The 7,500-nt window shown below is 55.1% G+C and overlaps 3 non-coding genes across 3 annotated transcripts in view; all 3 read left to right on the forward strand.

Annotated features, from left to right (window-relative positions):
* The first annotated feature begins 4,127 nt into the window (after window positions 1–4,127).
* On the forward strand, window positions 4,128–6,020 carry LOC126312922 (small subunit ribosomal RNA). Its single transcript, XR_007554831.1, has one exon. It is a non-coding gene; the product is annotated as a small subunit ribosomal RNA (ribosomal RNA).
* Window positions 6,021–6,375: 355 nt separating this feature from the next.
* On the forward strand, window positions 6,376–6,530 carry LOC126312979 (5.8S ribosomal RNA). Its single transcript, XR_007554877.1, has one exon. It is a non-coding gene; the product is annotated as a 5.8S ribosomal RNA (ribosomal RNA).
* Window positions 6,531–6,718: 188 nt separating this feature from the next.
* The window catches only part of LOC126312937 (large subunit ribosomal RNA), a 4,222-nt gene continuing 3,440 nt past the window's right edge, over window positions 6,719–7,500 (forward strand). The window contains exon 1 of the ribosomal RNA XR_007554845.1: window positions 6,719–7,500. This exon is cut by the window's right edge and continues 3,440 nt beyond it. This is a non-coding gene — a ribosomal RNA (large subunit ribosomal RNA).

Below are 7,500 nucleotides of genomic sequence, written 5' to 3' on the forward strand. Positions count from 1 at the left end.
GATGTCGATGTCGCCTACAGCGCCCGCTTGACGACCCAGAGTAAAACGCCTGCTGCACCCCCTCTTCACCGCAGGTGACGCAAATCGAGTCAAAAGTGGTGGACCGACGGTCACTCCAGCCGCACCTGTGAATGCGCCACCCCCACCGCCCGACTCGCAACTCGAGCGGATGTACGGCGGACTTTTCCCGCAATCGTACATTGCAGTCCACCCCTATATCTTCCACTTCATGAAGAGTTATCTCCCAAAAGCCAAAGTCCCGCTGTCCCAATACATGCTCTGGACGGCGGGCCGCGAGACGTGACGCTCGGTGGCAAAGAGTGCGCCGCTGAGGATATAGAGGGTCCGTCCCCCCGCACAGTGGTGACGGTGTGCGGGTAGTGTTTCCGACACCTCTTCCTGCGGTGGCAACTCTGGGGCAGAGTCGATACTCGCCCACTGGTGGAAGGTAAGCATTCTGCTTTACATCAGTACATAACTAATATTTCAGTCGTCTGACGTCCCTCCTTAGTAAATGATGCAGGACCACATACATAGATGATACATACTGTAAACTGGGGAGGACAGTGTGAACCGCACTCGACCCAGTCACCCTATCTCACAGTCCACTCTGTGTGTAACAAAGCGAAAGCACCAAAGCACTATCGTTCAACAACATCCATTTTATCCTCGCTGCCACAGGACACTATCCAAACAACGACAAGAGGAACGTCACGTCCACTAATAAGACAGAATGTCTCACATCACCCGCAAACAACGCAGCTCAAATCAGCCAGCAACACCCACAGTGGTCCACCCAGTATCAACACAGGACGCAACGCCACGCCACAACACAAAAGGTACAAGTAATAAAATACCCTTTGGCCACACCCCTTATAAAGGCATCGAACCAACCCACCACCTGACACCAGCCAAACGTACATCCTGATTTGACACATCTCTGGCAACCTAACCCACGTTGGCCCTTAACCTAACCCACGTTGGCCCTTAACCTAACCCACGTTGGCCCTTAACCTAACCCACGTTGGCCCTTAACCTAACCCACGTTGGCCCTTAACCTAACCCACGTTGGCCCTTAACCTAACCCACGTTGGCCCTTAACCTAACCCACGTTGGCCCTTAACCTAACCCACGTTGGCCCTTAACCTTACCCACGTTGGCCCCTAACCTTACCCACGTTGGCCCTTAACCTAACCCACGTTGGCCCTTAACCTAACCCACGTTGGCCCTTAACCTAACCCACGTTGGCCCTTAACCTAACCCACGTTGGCCCTTAACCTAACCCACGTTGGCCCTTAACCTAACCCACGTTGGCCCTTAACCTAACCCACGTTGGCCCCTAACCTAACCCACGTTGGCCCCTAACCTAACCCACGTTGGCCCCTAACCTAACCCACGTTGGCCCCTAACCTAACCCACGTTGGCCCCTAACCTAACCCACGTTGGCCCCTAACCTAACCCACGTTGGCCCCTAACCTAACCCACGCTGCACCTTAACCTAAGTTACGCTGCACCTTAACCTAAGTTACGCTGCACCTTAACCTAAGTTACGCTGCACCTTAACCTAAGTTACGCTGCACCTTAACCTAAGTTACGCTGCACCTTAACCTAAGTTACGCTGCACCTTAACCTAACTTACGCTGCACCTTAACCTAACTTACACTGCACCTTAACCTAAGTTACACTGCACCTTAACCTAAGTTACACTGCACCTTAACCTAAGTTACACTGCACCTTAACCTAAGTTACACTGCACCTTAACCTAAGTTACACTGCACCTTAACCTAAGTTACACTGCACCTTAACCTAAGTTACACTGCACCTTAACCTAAGTTACACTGCACCTTAACCTAAGTTACACTGCACCTTAACCTAAGTTACACTGCACCTTAACCTAAGTTACACTGCACCTTAACCTAAGTTACACTGCACCTTAACCTAAGTTACACTGCACCTTAACCTAAGTTACACTGCACCTTAACCTAAGTTACACTGCACCTTAACCTAAGTTACACTGCACCTTAACCTAAGTTACACTGCACCTTAACCTAAGTTACACTGCACCTTAACCTAAGTTACACTGCACCTTAACCTAACTTACACTGCACCTTAACCTAAGTTACACTGCACCTTAACCTAAGTTACACTGCACCTTAACCTAAGTTACACTGCACCTTAACCTAACTTACACTGCACCTTAACCTAACTTACACTGCACCTTAACCTAACTTACACTGCACCTTAACCTAACTTACACTGCACCTTAACCTAACTTACACTGCACCTTAACTGTCACATGTAACGTCACAGGAATGTAGCTTTGCCTAACAGCAACCCTCTGAACATAGTTCACTGCTTGGATCCTCTGGTGTCATGTGTATTTCTTGATGCCATGGTGCGTACCCTCACATAAAGGTCTTTCGAGTGTTGCGTACTTTCTACACAGTCCCGCTAACCACTGGAAGGGTGTACCGCTACAGAACGAATATCGCCCTCCCCTCCTGCCCTTCCAAGCTGGTCGGTCAGGCGTTTGTTTGTGAAATGAGCCTTGCAGCTGTTCAGTTGCATTCGGTTGTCGATGCAGTCAGTGTACGTTTTGGTACGGCCTGTGTGGACTGTCCGCTGATGTACGCGTAACCCACACTGATCATCCGTCGTTACGTACTGAGTGACATAATGTGGCACATGCTTGACCGTACACCGGCTGCGCCCTACAATGGCGAATCATAAGGGCCATATGTTGTGCACGATGCTACTTGTCTCGTCTCCCCATTACAGCGAGATTGCACTGTTGTACGCCGTACAGACATGTGGTAAGTAGGTACGGACGAAAGTATTGCATGTTGGCCCCCCCCCCCCCTCCTCCCTCTGCCGGGAATCAGCGTGAGCCGTCTGTTGATGTAGCGACGAGGGTTTTCCTATTTAATCGTATTGCCCCACACAACATGATAGCACGGTGGACCGCGTTCCACATCTGCGACATGCTACAGAGGCCGATTGACAGTCGACCGCGCAAGGGACATTGCACACGTGCGCGGACCATCTTCCACGTGTTCTCTCGTGTACATGCCGCAGTGTGTATGTGGGCTGATGTAGCGTGTCGTGACACATAACATGCAGGCATGCCAGAATCGTAGATTTCGCAAATGTAGATTGACGTATACGTTTGCTGCCAAAGATCCGCAAATGAACTGGAAATCAGTTGTTGAGCGGTTGTTCGCGCTGCAGGTGCATCGGTGATAGCGACGATCGGTACATCTGTGAACCGGTTGTTTCGGCGGTACCCGCCATGCCCCCGAACCTGAGTTGGCCATGTGGGTATGAAGCGATACGAGGCTGTGGCTTGGCGGGACAGTCCCCGGCCGGTGAGGGGGGGCCGCCCGGCGTGCTGGCCGCGCGCTGCGTGAGCGCACGCACTACAGCCGGCTGGTGGGGGGCGCCCAGTGGCAGGAGCGCCGGCCGACGGGCCCGGCTGGCGTCCCAGCTATGCGCCGGCGCACCCTGCGCGCGGCGCCAGGCGGCCAAAGTGGGTTCTGCCGAGCCCGGTGCGAAGCGCGGTGGACATCTGCAGTGTGCTGGTCCGATTGCGGACTGTGTGCGTTGAGGATGCGCCGCCGCCCGGCACTCGGCGTCGCGACGCCGTCTGCTGCTCGGTCGCCCCCAGCGGTTCTCGCAGGTGGTTTGTATCGCAGCTCTGCGGACGTGTTGGCGCGTGCGCTGTGCTGGGAGAGTTCGCTTCTGCACCCAAGTGGGGCTTTGCCCTTCTGTGGCGCTGGCGTTGGAGCTGCCGGTCACCGTAGGTGGCGCGTGTTGTTTCCCGCCGGCAATGCCACGACAGCACGCTCCCGGGCCTCTGTCGGCAGCGGCAAGCTCAGTTGGGAGCACGGGTGTTCGCACTGAAAGCGTCTACTCGCCTATCTCCGGGCGATTGCGCCTCTCTCGAACCCGACCAAGTACTTAGGACGGCGCTGCGCGCCGCCGGGACCTGAGAGGGTTTCGAGGTGTATCGTGCAGGGGAGCTCAGCCTCCTCCTGTTTGCAGAATAATTGAGCGGACGCTTGCGTGTTCGCGCGGGCCCTCGGGACACACTCCCGGGCGGCCGGCTGCTCAGCTCTCGTTGACGCAGCTCCCTGGTTGATCCTGCCAGTAGTCATATGCTTGTCTCAAAGATTAAGCCATGCATGTCTCAGTACAAGCCGCATTAAGGTGAAACCGCGAATGGCTCATTAAATCAGTTATGGTTCCTTAGATCGTACCCACGTTACTTGGATAACTGTGGTAATTCTAGAGCTAATACATGCAAACAGAGTCCCGACCAGAGATGGAAGGGACGCTTTTATTAGATCAAAACCAATCGGATTGGCTCGTCTGGTCCGTTTGCCTTGGTGACTCTGAATAACTTTGGGCTGATCGCACGGTCCTCGTACCGGCGACGCATCTTTCAAATGTCTGCCTTATCAACTGTCGATGGTAGGTTCTGCGCCTACCATGGTTGTAACGGGTAACGGGGAATCAGGGTTCGATTCCGGAGAGGGAGCCTGAGAAACGGCTACCACATCCAAGGAAGGCAGCAGGCGCGCAAATTACCCACTCCCGGCACGGGGAGGTAGTGACGAAAAATAACGATACGGGACTCATCCGAGGCCCCGTAATCGGAATGAGTACACTTTAAATCCTTTAACGAGTATCTATTGGAGGGCAAGTCTGGTGCCAGCAGCCGCGGTAATTCCAGCTCCAATAGCGTATATTAAAGTTGTTGCGGTTAAAAAGCTCGTAGTTGGATTTGTGTCCCACGCTGTTGGTTCACCGCCCGTCGGTGTTTAACTGGCATGTATCGTGGGACGTCCTGCCGGTGGGGCGAGCCGAAGGCGTGCTTGCGCGTCCCGAGGCGGACCCCGTTGAAATCCTACCAGGGTGCTCTTAGTTGAGTGTCTCGGTGGGCCGGCACGTTTACTTTGAACAAATTAGAGTGCTTAAAGCAGGCAAGCCCGCCTGAATACTGTGTGCATGGAATAATGGAATAGGACCTCGGTTCTATTTTGTTGGTTTTCGGAACCCGAGGTAATGATTAATAGGGACAGGCGGGGGCATTCGTATTGCGACGTTAGAGGTGAAATTCTTGGATCGTCGCAAGACGAACAGAAGCGAAAGCATTTGCCAAGTATGTTTTCATTAATCAAGAACGAAAGTTAGAGGTTCGAAGGCGATCAGATACCGCCCTAGTTCTAACCATAAACGATGCCAGCCAGCGATCCGCCGCAGTTCCTCCGATGACTCGGCGGGCAGCCTCCGGGAAACCAAAGCTTTTGGGTTCCGGGGGAAGTATGGTTGCAAAGCTGAAACTTAAAGGAATTGACGGAAGGGCACCACCAGGAGTGGAGCCTGCGGCTTAATTTGACTCAACACGGGAAACCTCACCAGGCCCGGACACCGGAAGGATTGACAGATTGATAGCTCTTTCTTGATTCGGTGGGTGGTGGTGCATGGCCGTTCTTAGTTGGTGGAGCGATTTGTCTGGTTAATTCCGATAACGAACGAGACTCTAGCCTGCTAACTAGTCGCGTGACATCCTTCGTGCTGTCAGCGATTACTTTTCTTCTTAGAGGGACAGGCGGCTTCTAGCCGCACGAGATTGAGCAATAACAGGTCTGTGATGCCCTTAGATGTTCTGGGCCGCACGCGCGCTACACTGAAGGAATCAGCGTGTCTTCCTAGGCCGAAAGGTCGGGGTAACCCGCTGAACCTCCTTCGTGCTAGGGATTGGGGCTTGCAATTGTTCCCCATGAACGAGGAATTCCCAGTAAGCGCGAGTCATAAGCTCGCGTTGATTACGTCCCTGCCCTTTGTACACACCGCCCGTCGCTACTACCGATTGAATGATTTAGTGAGGTCTTCGGACTGGTACGCGGCATCGACTCTGTCGTTGCCGATGCTACCGGAAAGATGACCAAACTTGATCATTTAGAGGAAGTAAAAGTCGTAACAAGGTTTCTGTAGGTGAACCTGCGGAAGGATCATTACCGACTAGACTGCATGTCTTTCGATGTGCGTGTCGTGTCGCGCAACACGCTACCTGTACGGCAGTAGCCGTGCGCCGCGTGCGGAACCACGCGTGCCTCTCAAAACTAGCGCAAGTGTTGTTGTGTGGTACGAGCGCTGAAGCTCTGGAGCGGCTGGCCTGCGGCACCTGGCGCCTGGCGCCGGTTTTGAATGACTTTCGCCCGAGTGCCTGTCCGCTCCGGTGTGGAGCCGTACGACGCCCATCGGCCGTCAGGCCGTTGGACACAAAGTAATGGAACAGGGGCCGTCAAACGCCTCAGTCCCGCCTCTGCAACTGTCTTGAAAGAGACGGTGGAGAACTGAAAAGATAAAGATCACCCAGGACGGTGGATCACTCGGCTCGTGGGTCGATGAAGAACGCAGCAAATTGCGCGTCGACATGTGAACTGCAGGACACATGAACATCGACGTTTCGAACGCACATTGCGGTCCATGGATTCCGTTCCCGGGCCACGTCTGGCTGAGGGTCGGCTACGTATACTGAAGCGCGCGGCGTTTGTCCCGCTTCGGGCGCCTGGGAGTGTCGTGGTCGCCTGTGTGGCCGGCCGCGTCTCCTTAAACGTGCGATGCGCGCCCGTCGCCTGGCGGTTCGCATACCGGTGCTTTCTCGGTAGCGTGCACAGCCGGCTGGCGGTGTGGCGTGCGACACCTCGTACAACGACCTCAGAGCAGGCGAGACTACCCGCTGAATTTAAGCATATTACTAAGCGGAGGAAAAGAAACTAACAAGGATTCCCCCAGTAGCGGCGAGCGAACAGGGAAGAGTCCAGCACCGAACCCCGCAGGCTGCCGCCTGTCGTGGCATGTGGTGTTCGGGAGGGTCCACTACCCCGACGCCTCGCGCCGAGCCCAAGTCCAACTTGAATGAGGCCACGGCCCGTAGAGGGTGCCAGGCCCGTAGCGGCCGGTGCGAGCGTCGGCGGGACCTCTCCTTCGAGTCGGGTTGCTTGAGAGTGCAGCTCCAAGTGGGTGGTAAACTCCATCTGAGACTAAATATGACCACGAGACCGATAGCGAACAAGTACCGTGAGGGAAAGTTGAAAAGAACTTTGAAGAGAGAGTTCAAAAGTACGTGAAACCGTTCTGGGGTAAACGTGAGAAGTCCGAAAGGTCGAACGGGTGAGATTCACGCCCATCCGGCCACTGGCCCCCGCCCTCGGCAGATGGGGCCGGCCGCCCGCGCGGAGCAATCCGCGGCGGGGTCGTGTCCGGTTGCCTTTCCACTCGCCGCGGGGTGGGGCCGTTCCGGTGTGCGGTGGGCCGCACTTCTCCCCTAGTAGGACGTCGCGACCCGCTGGGTGCCGGCCTACGGCCCGGGTGCGCAGCCTGTCCTTCCGCGGGCCTCGGTTCGCGTCTGTTGGGCAGAGCCCCGGTGTCCTGGCTGGCTGCTCGGCGGTATATCTGGAGGAGTCGATTCGCCCCTTTGGGCGCTCGGGCTCC

Source organism: Schistocerca gregaria, unplaced genomic scaffold (genome assembly GCF_023897955.1).
Source record: "Schistocerca gregaria isolate iqSchGreg1 unplaced genomic scaffold, iqSchGreg1.2 ptg000458l, whole genome shotgun sequence".
In the NCBI taxonomy this organism is placed as follows: domain Eukaryota; kingdom Metazoa; phylum Arthropoda; class Insecta; order Orthoptera; family Acrididae; genus Schistocerca; species Schistocerca gregaria.